At 36.6% G+C, this 15,996-nt stretch overlaps 1 long non-coding RNA gene across 1 annotated transcript; it reads left to right on the forward strand.

The window, feature by feature from the left end:
- Positions 1–8,303: 8,303 nt before the first annotated feature.
- Positions 8,304–11,710, forward strand: LOC147384347 (uncharacterized). The gene is made up of 3 exons (XR_015172891.1): positions 8,304–8,755; positions 9,082–9,147; positions 11,290–11,710. It is a non-coding gene; the product is annotated as an uncharacterized LOC147384347 (long non-coding RNA).
- Positions 11,711–15,996: the final 4,286 nt, after the last annotated feature.

Genomic DNA, 15,996 nt, shown 5'->3' on the forward strand with positions numbered 1-15,996 from the left:
TTGTATAATTATATATGAATTTATTTAAATATAATGCACACAACAATCTAAGATTTGAATCAAATCTCAACACAACATGAATCCATCGTATGCATTGCAAAATCAAAATCTCAACACAACATGAATCCATCATATAAAAATCCTTTGATATTTGTGTAAGTCATATGAATTGAGTATGTTTCACGATTGGAATTAGATGATTTGTCAAATATTAAATTTTAATAAACATCATGAGGTACAATTTCAAGTGAAATGATGACAACTGTATTTTCTTTATCCAATCGGATCAAAAAGAAATTTTTTGGGATTGTTGAATCACAAAGAAGATAAATACATAAAGCACTGGAATCATCATAGTTTATTTTTTAACTTCTCCGAAAGGAAGGGTGGTAAATGGATCACTTAACGATTCTTGTTTATAAACACAATGTAACACTACAAAATAATAAAAAAATCAATGTGTTTTTACTAATATATATACGTTAATAGATTTATTCTTAGACATAAGACAAGAAATTCATGTCCATCCATGCAATTTGAAAGATTGAGGATTGGGACTGATGATGATAAATAGAGAGTTTCTTAATTCAACAATAAAATAAATTATCGATAAAAAACAATGTAATAAACTAAACGAGAATCACACCAGATGAATTTTCTTTTTTTCTTGCTAGATTGCTTAATTGATGAGACATTGTTTACTTTCTTTTATGAACTTTTCTTTATATAATTATGATTTTAGAATAATATCTCGTAAAGTATATCAAGATTGCTAAATAGATTCTTTCATCATTATTTTTAAGTGTTTGTATTAAAGGAAATCGTCCTTATGTGATAAGTATTGACTAGTGTGTCAACGGGTACCCATTTACCCAAAACCAAATCAGAATCGGAACCAAAACTGAAATAAAAAACCTTGGTTTTGGTTTGCTTTTTATTGGAACCGATTAGAGCTAGGTCTAATATGGAATTGGTGGCTCCCCCAAGTACTTCTTCAAATTCTGGAAAGCTTGCTCACATTCCTTTGTCCAATCAAATTTCTTAACTTTCTTTAGAAATCTGAATGACGGTCTGCATCTGTTTGAGACTTGGGAGATGAATCTATTTAAGGCGATGATTCTTCCCATCAAAGTTTGCACTTGCTTGACTGTCTTTGGGCTCGGCATATTTGTCAAACCTCTAATCTATTCTGGATTCACCTTTACTTTCTCATGACCATGTATCCGGGGAATTTCCCTGATGAGACTCGGAAGGTACACTTATTTGGATTTAACCTCATTTCATATTCTCGAAGCCTTGCGAATGTCCTTCTAAGATCGCCTAGATGATTTCCTGTGCTTTTACTTTTGACAAGCTTATCCTCAATGTAAACTTCCATCGTTTCTTCGAATATTTTTGTGACTAATCTCTAGTATGTTGTTCTTGCATTCTTCAACCCAAAGGGCATAACTCAGTAGTAGAACAATCTCTGCTCCATCGTAAAAGAAGTTTTCTCTTGGTCCTCAACAACCAGTAGCATTAGATTGTATATCGAGTATCAATCCATGAAGGACAGTCTCTCGTGCATCGATGTCACGTCTACTAGCCTGTCGATTCTCGACAATTGGAAACTATCCTTTAGATAGGATTTATTGAGATTTGTAAAGTTGATGCATACCCTGACTCTTTAGTCATTCTTTAGAACCGCTACTATGTTTGCAATCCACTCCCTATATTCCACCTCGTTGATGAATTCGACCTTCAACAACTAATTGATCTCATCATTTACCCCTCTCTGAGATGGGTGGATAATCTTCTCGATCTTTGTTTATATGATTTGGAAGTCGGATCCACATTTAATCTATGGCAGGCGACATTTGGATTTATCTCAAACATATCCTATAACAACCATGCAATATGTCTTTATTATTTCTTAAGAACCGAATTAAGTCTTCTCGTTCCTCTTTTGTCAATAGCATCCCAATGCTAGTAGTTTGCCTCTACTCTTTCCCGAAATCGACCTCTTCTACTTCCTCTATTGCAACCACCCGTGGATGGGGTAGCATTTCTTGTAATTGCTATTGGTCAGTTTCAAACGTAGACACTCTTTTTTTCTTTCTCTCGCCATCTTCCCTAATCTTCCTTCCCACTTTTATTATCATGATGAAGCACCTCTAGGCCATCTTCGGATCTTGTAGAATTTCCATGAGACATCATTTACTCGAAAACCTTAGTACTGGGTGATAGGTTGATGGTACCGCCCTCATTGAGTGTATCCACATCTTTCCAAGAAATGCATTATATGTCGAATTAGAATCTATCACGACGAATTTCGTCATAACCACCTCTAGGTCCGTCGAGACAGGAAAATAAATTTCTATTATCGGAGAGGTCGACATTTTGTTAAATCTGAATACGATGGACTGTGGTGATTCTAGGCTTGACGATACTCCATTTTCTCTGCTACCTTGAGGAACAAGATGTCCACTTCACTTCCTGTGTTAATTAGAATCCTTATCAAATTTATATTTTTGACCGAGAGTGTTACAACTAAAGTGTCGTAATGAGGTGTGGCCACTCCTCGAAGATCTTCATGCGTAAACATTGTGGCCTTGTCTCTTGAGATTGACTTTGGAATCTTTGCAACATTCACTTCCGTTGAAACATGATATACTTCTTATTTCCTTTACTTTCATCTGAGTAACGTTCCCTATTTGTTTCTCGGCATTGTGCTCTCCGTAGATTGTATGCACCATCCTACGTCCCTCTTTTTCCCATTGTCAATCTTTTTGAGGCAGAGGATGAGGTGCCTATTCATCTTGTCATCTTCGCCACTCCTTTCCTTTAGTGGTAACTCTCACATAACTTTCGAGCTTCCCATCCTCAATCATATCTTAGATGATGTTTCTGAGTCTTTAGCAATCATCCATTGGGTGGTCCTCGGTCTTATAGTATTCCTAATAAGGCTTTCTTGGCTTTCCTTGGTGGTAGGATAAAATTTGGATCATCCCTAATGTACCTCAGAATCTCTGACATTTTGGTGCTCAACGTGGTGTAATTTCGTCTCGTCCTCCATGCTGATCTTCTTCTTTCATCTTAGCTCCTATTCCTTCTGACCTTTGGTTCTGTAGGTTTTTCAGCTTCTTTAATAGGTTCTACTGAATTCACCATTTTTACCATCGACGTATGTCCTTATATTCTTCATCGTCTCTTCCACTATGATGTATTTTTCCACCTTCAGGTATAAGTCTTCTAGTCGTGTGGGGTCGGCTTTGATCAATGACTCATGTAACGGAGTGCCTAGTGTAACTGTCATCATTTAAGTCGTGCAAACAGTTGCTTTGTCTAGATTTTCTAGTATTAATAACTTTGTTCTAAACCTAGAAATGAAGCTCGAATTGTGTCACTTATTTCTTGTCATAAGTGAAACAAGGCGTTCACGTCGACTTTCTTTTTTTGATTGTGGATGAACTGCGTCACGAAGTTTTCTTCAAGCTCGGAGAAATTGTTGATGGAACCAAGAGACAACCTCTTGCCTGCACATTGATGGAAAGAGTTTGCAAAGTAGCGCATCATGTCCTTAATAAAGAATCATCTAGTTTTGATAATGCATAATGTGATCCAAGGGGTCTTTTGTCCCATCAAATTCCTTGAACTTCAAAGGATGAAAGTTTCTCGATGGTTCGGATACCAAAATCATCAGAGAAAATGGTATTCCACCAAGTTCATTGATAAGGCCTCGTGCTAGTCGATTTGCATATTTTCCTCTATTGTTATCGACGTCCCTCCTTTGGAGCAACTCCCCAAATTCTTCCTTATTGACTAGATTCCGAGCTTTCGAAATTTCATTTAAGTACATACGTTCTGATTGAGTTCACAATTCTCTCGAATTCTTTGCACTCAGTTTTATCGTTCCGAGGTTCACTTTCTTGTATTTCTCTACTCTCTGGCTCCTCCCTCGTTTAAGATCTTTTCAACAACATCTATCTCAACTGCTCATTCTCTCTTTTGATAGCTTGAATCTCATATCTTTCTTGTTGAAACCCCTATTGCATCTTTGTTCTCATATTAGTAAATATATGTTTCAGGAGGGTTCAATGGCTGAGGGTCAACCGGTGGAAGGTTTGATGGTAGAGGGTTTGTTGGTGGAGTGTTTGCTAGTAGAAGGTTTGTTGGTAGGGGATTCATTGGTTTCCTAGTCATTTCTCACCTTGGCCTTTCCATGTTGGTCGTTTCTCCTTGTTTCAATTTTCACGAACGACGTGAAATTGTAAATGCAATTTTTTTCACTACCTCGAAATCTCCAACTCATGCCTTGATTTCTGAGCTTCCTGAACTATTAGATGTGCCTCCAACACAACCTCTTCGGTGATCTTGTCAGAAATAAGTATTAAAATGTGCAGAGTTTCCCCTATGTCCTAGAAAAAATATGTATATTTTGTGTGTTATTCTTCTCTTATTTATAAATGTTTTTTTCATGATCTTTTTGGATTTTCTATGATATTATCTTCCCTAAAATTAAGTCTAGTAGTTAGAATGTATTTTCTCCCTTTTGAAGTCTAAATTCACAGAACTATATTTAGTAACAACTTTATTAAATTTAGGAAAATCCCTAGTTTTTCGTCCGATTGACAATGTATATTTTGGGGTTCGATTTTACGTTCCACTTCCCTAGTTTCGTGTTTCGACCCAAGACTCATCTATTTAAATCTCTCATACTCGTCGAATTATATTCCTCGGACTCGGACGCTCGCGACGTCTTTCTATGTTCTTGGGACTCGATTCGTATTCATGCTCCGTATTGTGATCTCGAGTTATTGCTAAAATGATTATCCACATTTCCCAAACTTATTGGCTAGAGGCCTTCAATATTTTTCTTATTTATTAATCTTATAGCCCATTAATGCTCAATGATGGAGGCTAAAAATTTGACAACAAACAACTTACCAACCCACTGATGGTAATAACAAATTGGATTTGTTTCCCAGGAAATGTCTTCGAATATCTACATGCCCCTTCACAGAAATGTGGTCACTTAAATACCATAACACATGACATGGTGTTGAATGGTGCATGCGGCCCTAGGTAATTCACCAGTGGGCATGCACGTTAACAACGTTTTAGTTTAGTTTAAGAAATGTGGGATAAACGTTGATGCCATAGTTACCTAATTACCCAAACATTGTACAAATTCACCAGAGTACGAAGTCTCTTGTCAGTGTACACCAACCACAATTAGTATTAGTAGTTGGTGCTGATGGAGCATAACATATCTGGAGAAAAACATTATGACATTTGTAGTATTGGTGGAAGATACGTGAGTGTTTAATAGCATAAGAACAATATCCAACGGTTGGGATTTTATGTGTATCCTGATAATATATATCTTGACGATAATTATCTAATGAATATATAATTGAGAAATTCTCCAAAATGTGATCAACTTTTGATGAAATTCCCTTTTCAGCTCATTGTTTATTTTAGGGAAAATTATTCATAATGTAAATAGCTACCTAATTTTATTTAATATAAGTACTGTAGCTATGTGGTTTTCGTCGTTAGGACAGCCACAACTACTAAATATTGGAGTCGCCACCATTCAAGTTGGAAGTGGGTGTGAATGGTCACCCGAGGTACATTTTTCAAAAATGGCATTTTAGTGACTCATGATGGATAAGGGGTGATCAATCCTCGAGATTTGGGTAAGCGGCTCGATTGGAGAAAAGGGAAGGTGTTAGGCACCCTTTTCTCCCCACCACGTGGCGGTAACCTCTAATAACTCGGTCATTTTGATTTTTAAAAGAAAGTAAAAGATGTGCCACGTACATGCATTTGTTCCCTAAGTAGGGATTTAATTTTGGCTTGATCATAGGGTCATTTCATTAGTGGAAATGACCCTTATGAATCTTAGCCTTGGGGTCCATTCATTTTACATCATAAAAATAAATGAAAGGGGAAAGGGGGTAGTAGGAGAGGGAGAGAGAGAGGGTAGAGAGGAGAAGGGGGGAAGTTGATCCTTGACCCACCTTGAAGCTTCAAGTTAACCCTTCTTTCTTCATTTTTTCTTCTTCTATGCTTCTTAAGTCCTTAGTGAAGTAGGAGAGTGTGATTTCTTTTTTGAAGGTGGTATGAGAGAGTAGTAGAGTAGAAGAGGGGTGAGTAGGTTTTTTTTTTTTTAAGGAGACTTGGATAACTTGATGATATTTTTGTAACCCCTTTTGGAAGGAAGGAGGAGGGTATTTATAGGGGTTGAGGGAAGGCTTGGGGGCATAATGGGTTTAAAATGTGAGAGGAGGGGTAATGGCATAAGATTTAGGAGTGAAAGGTGTGAAATTTAAGGTGAAATGGAGGGTAAATGTGTAATAAGTGAAAATGGGTGAGGTTTAGACCCAAATGGGTTGGATCCTACCCAAATCCATTTGGGTAAAGTGTTTGATGGGTTGACATGAGTGATGGTTGGTGATGGAGTAGGAGTGTAAGGGAGTGGTTTAGAGAATGAGTGTTAGGTTGGTTGATGAGGTGAGGTGTGTAGATTTAGGAGAATGGGTTGTGTAAGAGATTGTAATGTTGATTTTTGGGAGGAAAAAGGAGATGATGCCATGTGGCAATCATTATGAAGGGGTGAGGTGATGAGATTGGTTGATTGGTTGATGGGGGTTGTTTGATTAGAGAGAGAGAAATGGGTTAGTTGATTGATGATGAATGAAGTATGGGTTGAGTTGATTTTATTGGAGTGTTTTAAGGAAGATGATGGGTAGAGGTATGGGTGGTGATGTAGGTGGTTGATGATGTTAGATAATGGTGATGGATTAGGGTATAGGTGGAGGTGTGGGTGGTTGATGATGTTAGAGGATAGGAATAGGTTAGGTTAGGGTAGAGTATGGGTTGAGCTGATTTTGGAGAGAGGTGAGATGGGTTAGATGAGTTGTTTAGAGAATGGTGATGGGAGTGGGTGATTGGATGAGGGAGCTGAAGGATGGTGATGACAAGTGTCATCTTTTGAAGTTGAAGGGTTGATTGGTTGATGTGGGTAAGGGTTGATGGGTTGGGTTGTGGGTTGGATAGTGAATGGGGTATGGATAGTGGTTAGAGGGCTTTTTGATGGGTTGGGCTTGGGCTTATAGGGGGTGTAGGTTGTTTTGGATTGGATAAGGCTCATTTTGGATTGGATTTTGATAAGGTAGGTTGGTTTTAGGGTTTAAATGATGTAGGATTGATTTTTTGCTTAGGTGAAAAAATTCTAAAAATGAGTTAATGGTTTGTGGGCCTTGAGTGGGTTTAAGGTGTTTGTGGATTTGGAGATGGAACGATGAAGGTTGGATGAAGGGGTAGGCATCCCAAGTCCCACATTTTTATTTTTTTGATTTTTTTTTGATTTTTTGAAATCATTGATTTAATCAAAATGCCACGTGTTGGCGAATCGGGCTTTCGGGCCCGTTGGGGAATTTATCGATTCTTTGTACGTGAGCGCGAAGCGACGATGTTGAACAGCTGTGGGATGGGTCACTACCCTTTTTGCGGGTCCTCGAGACCACGGGGTGGTCTTAGGAGCATTGATTTAACCGAAGTTACCACTTTTGATGTTTTGGGCCTTAGGGGCCCGTTGGCCCCTTTTATTGGGAAATCGGTATTTTGCATGGAGCAGGGTAGATGGGAGTGTGCCGAACCCTTTTGGTGGACCTACTAACCCATTGAGAGGTGTTAGCGGCTTGGGTTTCGGTAAAAATATCATTTTTTGATGATTCGGGCCATTGAGGCCCGTTGATCAATTTTATTGAAACATTATTTTTTTTGGGCCCTTTCGAGTGAGGGCCCGTTCAAATTGAGGTGTCTACAAGTACATCTACCTATATATATATATATATATATATATATATGGGTCAGGTTCAAGGGCCATATGAGAAAACATATGTAAAAACTTTCGTTTTTAATAAAATTTTAAAATATGGGTTAGAAATTTTGAATTGAGCTGATTTTTTTTGTGAGGATGATCTCTATGATGGGACGATCATCCAAAAAAAAAAAAAAAATCAGCCCAATCTGAAACTTCTAACCCCATTAAAAGTGATTTAGAATGTGGACCGTCGATTTTTTACCAATTTTTATCACTAATTTGTAAATCACTTTTGATGGATTTAGAAGTTTCTGATTGAGCTGATTTTTTGTGAGGATGATCTTTTCATCATAGTGACCATCCTTGCAAAAAATCAGCTCAATCCAAAACCTCTAACTCTTATTTGAAAAACGAAAGTTTTTTCATATGTTTTCTCATATGGCCCTTGAACCGCCCCCTACATATATATATATATATATATGGGTCGCGTTCCTAAGACTCATATTGCGACTCACATCGCGACTCACGAAGACAGTCGTTCGATATTCGGAAGATCCACGGTCCAGATCGCGTCTTGATTTTAAACAAATAAATTTTCAGATTTTACAATTACCTCCCCGTAAATCATAAATCAGAACTGAAGAAAACTTCGTCTTCTTCGTTTCTCCCCTCTCTTCGATCTCGACTTCCTCTTTGCGTTCGATGACATACAGACTAATATCGTTTGCGACGGCACCGACAAATCATTCTTCTTCGTCTTCTTCGTCTTCTTCTCACTTCGATCTCGACTTCCTCTCTGCGTTCGTCACATACCAACAGATCTGATTTCCTCTCTTCTCTTTCTCTTTACAACGCTTCTTCCTCATCTCTATTCCCTCTCTCTCTCTCTCTCTAGAATAGACGACAACTCACAGAAACGAAGAGCTCGATGGAAACCCTAAGGTAACAAATCACAAACCCTTGTTTTTTTAATTTTTTTGCACTTTTATTTGTTTAATAAATTTTTATTATTATCGGTCTTTGCTGTGTTTTTATTATGGAGAGAAAAATGGGTTATGGTGTGGATATTCAAACTTATTTTTTTCTCCCTTGACAATTATCTATAATCTATGGATTTGCAGAAATTGTCACAATGAAGTTACTAAGTTTCCTTGTTAAAACTTTTTGATTCAGCATTAGGTTTTCTGTAAGTTCTTGTTTCTAAGTCAATATTCTTTGTTGGTGATCTTTATCTCTTACATGTTTTTTTCGATGCTTGAAAATCGCAGAGAAAAGTCACAATAGAAGACGCTCCATGACGACCAAAAGCTCCTTCAAGCTGGAACATCCCCTTGGTTTGTTCTCTCTCTCATTTAGATTTTTTTTCCTGATTTTATTTATGGAATTGGGATCGTTCTTGAGGAAACCCCCTTTAGTTCTGTATTTGAGAATTAAAAGGGTTATCTATAAATTGGTTTTACTATAATTCAATTATGTCAGATGAGCACGTATTTTGTGAAAAAATTTCCCTCACTGTATTTGAGGTTGTCGATCTGAAAAAATCTAGTTGTTTTGCTACCTTGGGCTTTCCTGTTAGTTTAGTTTAGCCCCATGGCCATCTGCCAATTGCTGCCACATGTAAGAACTCACATCAATGGATTTTATTGGGTCCATCCAAGATGGCATTTTTATTCATGGCAATTGACGTGGTGCAATGAGCAGATCCATCTGCTCTGCCTCCACATTGTAATTTTCATCCCAGGGACCCAAACAGACTCTTCTTCTAGAAATTCGTAGGAAGGTCTAATACACATGAGGGTTATGGATTTGATATTGCTTAGGGCATTGTCTATGTTTCCCTGTCAAGTGAAGTTTGTGAGGGTTGATTCTGCATAATTGGACTCAAAACCATCTTCATCATCTAACATGCTTGCCTAACAACAAAATCATTTCTTTTTTTGTAAACGTGTTGGAAGATCGTGTAGTTATCCTCTAGGAGAAATGCAACGTGGGAGTACTTTTTTTTTTTTCCTTTTTCAAGGCGAAACATGAAATCCATATGGAGATTCTGTGTATTATTCATACACTTTAAAGCTTGTATAGCTACTGTTTTTGAGATTTTATGAGTGCTAGATTGAAAATTGAGTGATATTACATTGGCAATTGATCATTATAAAAGAACTTTTTTTTTTTTGTGTGTGTGTGTGTGTGTGTGTGGTATTTATGACTCATTAAAATATAATTGTTTGATTGCATTTGTTATTGTCATTCTCGAATAAGCTCTAAGTATTTCTTTACTAGAGAATTTTGAGCTATTGAAGTCCATGAAAGCAGGTATTTAACAAAATGGCCTTTATTCTCTCACATAAACTCAACTTGTGTTATGTATACAAAAAGAAATAGCCGAATCAAAACTGATCTCACTGAAATAATGAAAAAACCAGCCAGCTAAATGATTGATTTTATTACGAGATACCAAATATTTTTAGTTCTCTTAAACTTTTTGATTTGCAAGTTTTGAATTCGATTCCTGATACGTGTTGTATTTAGACTGCATCTGCTGGTCTATTTAGACTGCATAGATCATTCAAATAAGGTGGTTGTTAATTTTATCTGAATACCCAATTCTTTATGGTTTATGGTTTATAGGACCACCGTTGGTTCTCCAGATTGAAATGGTATCTTGAACCAAAGATAAGCTGGCCCCATCTTGTGAAATGAGCAATTAAGCTGGACATGGACCTTAAGTTTTTGGCCCATCGGTGCAATAACCATGACAACAAGTTGTGTGTTAGCTACAATTGAGAACCACTTCTAGATAAACAATTCCACAGCATCCTACTTTTCGATGCTAGCTGGAATAATCTATCGTGTTGTAGCTTCTGCTATCAGCACCAACACACCTATTGTCAGCCCTCCGACTATGGTCATAGGTGTGCATGACCGGGGGGCGTGGATGGATAGTGACCTAAGAAAGTTCCATTAAGAAAAAGCTAACTAGCTTCTTTTAAGTATATTTTGAAAAGGAAAAAAAAAAAACACTCCTACCAAGAAACTAATTTGACATTTGTACTATTACATGTGTTAAAAAGATGCAAAGTTGCTATTTACTACGACTTTCTCACTTTATTGTTCATTTTTTCCTCCCTAAAGTTTGTGTTCTTCTACATGTCAGAGAGAAGAGGCAAGTTGAATCTGCTCGGATCTGGGAGAAGTATCCAGACAGAATTCCACCTTAATTTATTTTTTTTAACTTTAACATAAAATTACTATCTCTTTTCTTGTATAAACTATGCATTCATTCAATGTCATTGCTCGCCCCAGTGTGATTTTATAGGTAATTGTGGAGAAGGCTGAAAGTAGTGACATACTAGACGTCGATAAGAAGTTAGTCAGATCTATACTTCTGTTATAACTTCTTAAAGATCTATATATTAAAATATAGTGTGGATTTCTTGTTATTTAAACATATAGTAACTTCCTTATGATTGTTGTAGAATGGAGTTGCGGATCTGATTCGGTGTGGCGTCCTTCCTACTTGATCGACTTTGTTTTAGCAACTTTTGTGTTTGAATCAGCTCGAATGCCGAGTTGGGCTGATCAATGGGGTGAGGGATGTTTTGGTGCCACGATGATGAAGATAAGGATAAGGCCAAGGGCAAGAAGGGAAGTGGCGGTGGCAAGAAGATGGAAGGGACAAGGCCAAGGCAGCAACCATAGTTGGAGCACAAAAGGTGAAGAGTGGGTCATCAGTCGGCATCACATGGATCGAGACCCAATACCAGAAAAGAAGCTCTTCTAAGTGAATCAATCAATTTTCTTTTTTAAGGAATGGAGGATTGGAATGTGCTATTGAATTGAAATGTTAAAGGAACACTTTACTTTCAACTTATATACCAAATTGAATGGAATTTTGGTTTGATTAAAGTCATTTGGCAATGTTTTATACCATTTTATTTATTTATTTTTTTATTTAAAATATTTGGTGCATTATTTTACTACAGAATCACTAGCAATGCAACCAATCACAAGTTTTGATGATGAAATTTGTAATACCAAATGGTTCATGTGATTCCTTAAGACTATTATTGCCAATGACCTATAATACCTCAGAGAATGGAGTGAGTGAACCAGAATGTTTAGGTTGCCAACTCTCTTATGGAATAAAATTTTGTTCCTCCATTGATGGACTTCCACACCAAAATTCAGTCTTATTGAGACAGACTAGCCATTTGGATTTGAGCAATGCTCATCAATGGGTTGAAGCTTTAATGTTCAATGTTTCTCCCCTGTAGTTTTTTCAGTTTATGATGAAAAATGCTCAAACCCAATGACAAAAAATCATCAATCAAGCTCATTCATTCATGTGAAGGGCAACCTAGTGGTGAAACCAAAATTTCATAGGCCAGCAGGAAAGAAAGCATGCAACCATGACTCTGGTGACAAATTATTCCATCTTCTTCGACTAATGAGGATTGAGGACCATTAGTCTTTTTATGTCCAAAGATCCTTCTTTTTCCCCCATAAGATGTTCATCGATATTTTTTTAAGCAACAGAGGGATAATTTTGATCTTTATAAGAAAAATAAAATAAAAACTCTTTAGAGAAGACAATGAAAACCATCATCATCTATCAATGCAAAGGAACGATAAGGGAATTCAAAGGAATTGAGAAATTAATTTAAATAATTCATACATTCATCCATCCACATCAAGTCTAATTCTAACAACATTCAAACTGCTTCATTTAATAGCAAAGAATACTAAGAATGTATGTCTTTGATCCATATTAACACTAAGAAATAAAAGGTTTGTGCAGAGTATGTCTAAGAATGTAACAAAGTAGGGGGGAATTCCTGAGAATGTACATCTCTTTTTATCATTTTTCTTCATTTTTATTTACATGATTTCTTAAAACACCCCGAATGTGTTCTCGCCATTGTAGGTCATGTAAAGGAAACCATCTGCGTCTTTGTTCTCCTCGTAAAGGAAACCATCTGCGTCTTTGTTCTCCTCGTAAATTGCAGCCATCATAGCAGCTGTCAATGACCAAACAAATAATGTGTTCTTTTAATTCAGTATATAACAAAAAAAATTAAATTAAATTAAATTGGAAATAATGTGGATATAAAACTAAAGTTAGAAAAAACATAAAAATGGATTCCTACTCACCAGTGGTGATAGGACATTCTTGAGAAAAAACATATTGCTTTCTCAACATAATTTTTATTCTTTTCCGGACAACATAAACAAATTGGCCAATAGTCAAATCAGCAGAAACCAAATATCTGCATTTGTCGCCAACAATTAAGATTAAAATGCAATAGTTTAGCAATAACTAAAGTAGACGAACAAAATTCATTGTAAATGGCTCTCATCTTAACTTTGGACAGTACTTCTCAGTCACGACCATGTTCAAATTCGCTGAGTTCTTAAAAAGGGTAATCAAAGCATGGATGCAAACTAATTAAAGACTAAATGAGCGATAAAGAAAATGGCTCTACTTTAATGAAAAAATGAGTCGAGTAGGCAGTTCCATGTGTTCCTCTCCAGTGAAACTCACTCACATTGTATGAACTAGCAAATTTATGTTGACATATGACCACAATTCTCATTTGATAATCTAGTATTCGTTACATCCACAGGATTTTCTGCCCCCATAAGAATTGACATGATCATCCACCTGACAGGGAAACATAGACAATGCCCTAAGCAATATCAAATCCATAACCCTCATGTGTATTAGACCTTCCTATGAATTTCTAGAAGATGAGTGTGTTTTGGGTCCCTGGGATGAAAATTACAATGTGGAGCAGAGTAGATGGATCTGCTCATTGCACCACGGTCAATTGCCATGAATAAAAATGCCATCTTGGATGGACCCAATAAAATCCATTGATGTGAGTTCTTACATGTGGCAGCAATTGGCAGATGGCCATGGGGCTACTAAAAAACTAACAGGAAAGCCCAAGGTAGCAAAACAACTAGATTTTTTTTCAGATCGACAACCTCAAATACAGTGAGGGAAATTTTTTCACAAAATACGAGCTCATCTGACAGAATTGAATTATAAACCCAATTTATAAATAACCCTTTTAATTCTCAAATACAGAACTAAAGGGGGTTCTCCTCAGAACGATCCCAAATCCATAAATAAAATCAGGAAAAAAAATCTAAATGAGAGAGAGAACAAACCAAGGGGATGTTCCAGCTTGAAGGAGCTTTTGGTCGTCATGGAGTCCTTCTTCTATTGTACTTTTCTCTGCGATGTTTCAAGCATTGAAAAAAACATATAAGAGATAAAGATCACCAACAAAGAATATTGACTCAGAAACAAGAACTTACAGAAACCTAATGCTGAATCAAAAAGTTTCAACAAGGAAACTTAGTAACTTCATTGTGACAATTTCTGCAAATCCATAGATTATAGATAATTGTCAAGGGAGAAAAAAATAAGTTTGAATATCCACACCCTAACCCATTTTTCTCTCCATAATAAAAACACAGCAAAGACCGATAATAATAAAAATTTATTAAACAAATAAAAGTGCAAAAAAATTAAAAAAACAAGGGTTTGTGATTTGTTACCTTAGGGTTTCCATCGAGCTCTTCGTTTCTGTGAGTTGTCGTCTATTCTAGAGAGAGAGAGAGAGAGGGAATAGAGATGAGGAAGAAGCGTTGTAAAGAGAAAGAGAAGAGAGGAAATCAGATCTGTTGGTATGTGACGAACGCAGAGAGGAAGTCGAGATCGAAGTGAGAAGAAGACGAAGAAGACGAAGAAGAATGATTCGTCGGTGCCGTCGCAAACAATGTTAGTATGTATGTCATCGAACGTAGAGAGGAAGTCGAGATCGAGATTCGTCGGTGCCGTCGCAAACAATGTTAGTATGTATGTCATCGAACGTAGAGAGGAAGCGAGATCGAAGAGAGGGGAGAAACGAAGAAGACGAAGAAGACGAAGTTTTCTTCAGTTCTGATTATGATTTACGGGGAGGTAATTGTAAAATCTGAAAATTTATTTGTTTTTTTAAAATCAAGACGCGATATGGACCGTGGATCTTCCGAATATCGAACGACTGTCTTCGTGAGTCGCGATGTGAGTCGCAATATGAGTCTTAGGAACGCGACCCTATATATATATATATATATATATATATATATATATATATATATATATATATATATGTAGCATTGAAGACGAAGAGAAAACTAAAATTAAATGACATAGAACTTAAATGAGAGATAATTAATAGTATATAACTATGGTGTGTGACAAAAATAACCAAAAGAAAACTTGAAAGTGGTTTTTATCATGTGTCTTATTACACACCATGTCATCATCATAGCTTTTTCTTTCATTTAAGAGTAATGCTGGGTTGACACAGGCTGGATACTGTGATTCTCACAATTCTCATGTGGATACTAAGTAATGTCACCTACTTAATGAGTCAGCTGCCACGTCATTAAGTGAAAGTTAAAAAACAAAAAAAAATAAAAAAATAAATAGCGTCTTCTTCTCTTCTCTCTCTGTTATGTCTTCTCTTCTTATCTCCCTGTTTCTTGTAAGATATGTATGCAATGGTTCTCTCCTCATAAACTCTCTCTTTCTCTCTGTATTTCTTCTTCATTTTCTCGATCTCACGATTTCGGGTAGGGGCAGGGACAAGTGGGTTCGGGTGAACCTACACAAATTCGAGTGGGAATCATTCGAGTTCAGGTGGATGGTATGGTTCTTCTTCTTCTTACAGATCTCCTCCTCACTATTAGATGATGTTCATATGAAGAAGAAGGATTAGAGGAATAGATGTTGTTGATTGCTTCTATTGTTATTTTTGATTTTTTCAATTTAAATTAAAAAAATGGGTACATTTTTAATTGTTTGTTTGGCATTAATCTGAACTCCATCTGTAGACACCCCATTTTTGCATCCGCCTGATTAATTAACTCGTCAATCCGATTGCAATGATTCCCAATGATGGATGTGTATTCCATTGCTTTACTTTGTTACCAGAAATGTTTCAGAAATCCGGATGAGGTATCTCGAACTGACAAAACCTTAGAAACCAAGCTACGCTAGGAAAATACGACCCCAGAAACATAGAAATCATCACCTGCAGACCAAAAAGAAGCTTCACGATGAAAATCACTAAAAATTACCAAATTACCAAAATACCCTAACCCAAAACAACCCTAGAGCCTACGTT

This window comes from Akebia trifoliata, chromosome 15, assembly GCF_017979445.1.
Source record: "Akebia trifoliata isolate Shusen 1 chromosome 15, ASM1797944v1, whole genome shotgun sequence".
NCBI classification, from domain to species: domain Eukaryota; kingdom Viridiplantae; phylum Streptophyta; class Magnoliopsida; order Ranunculales; family Lardizabalaceae; genus Akebia; species Akebia trifoliata.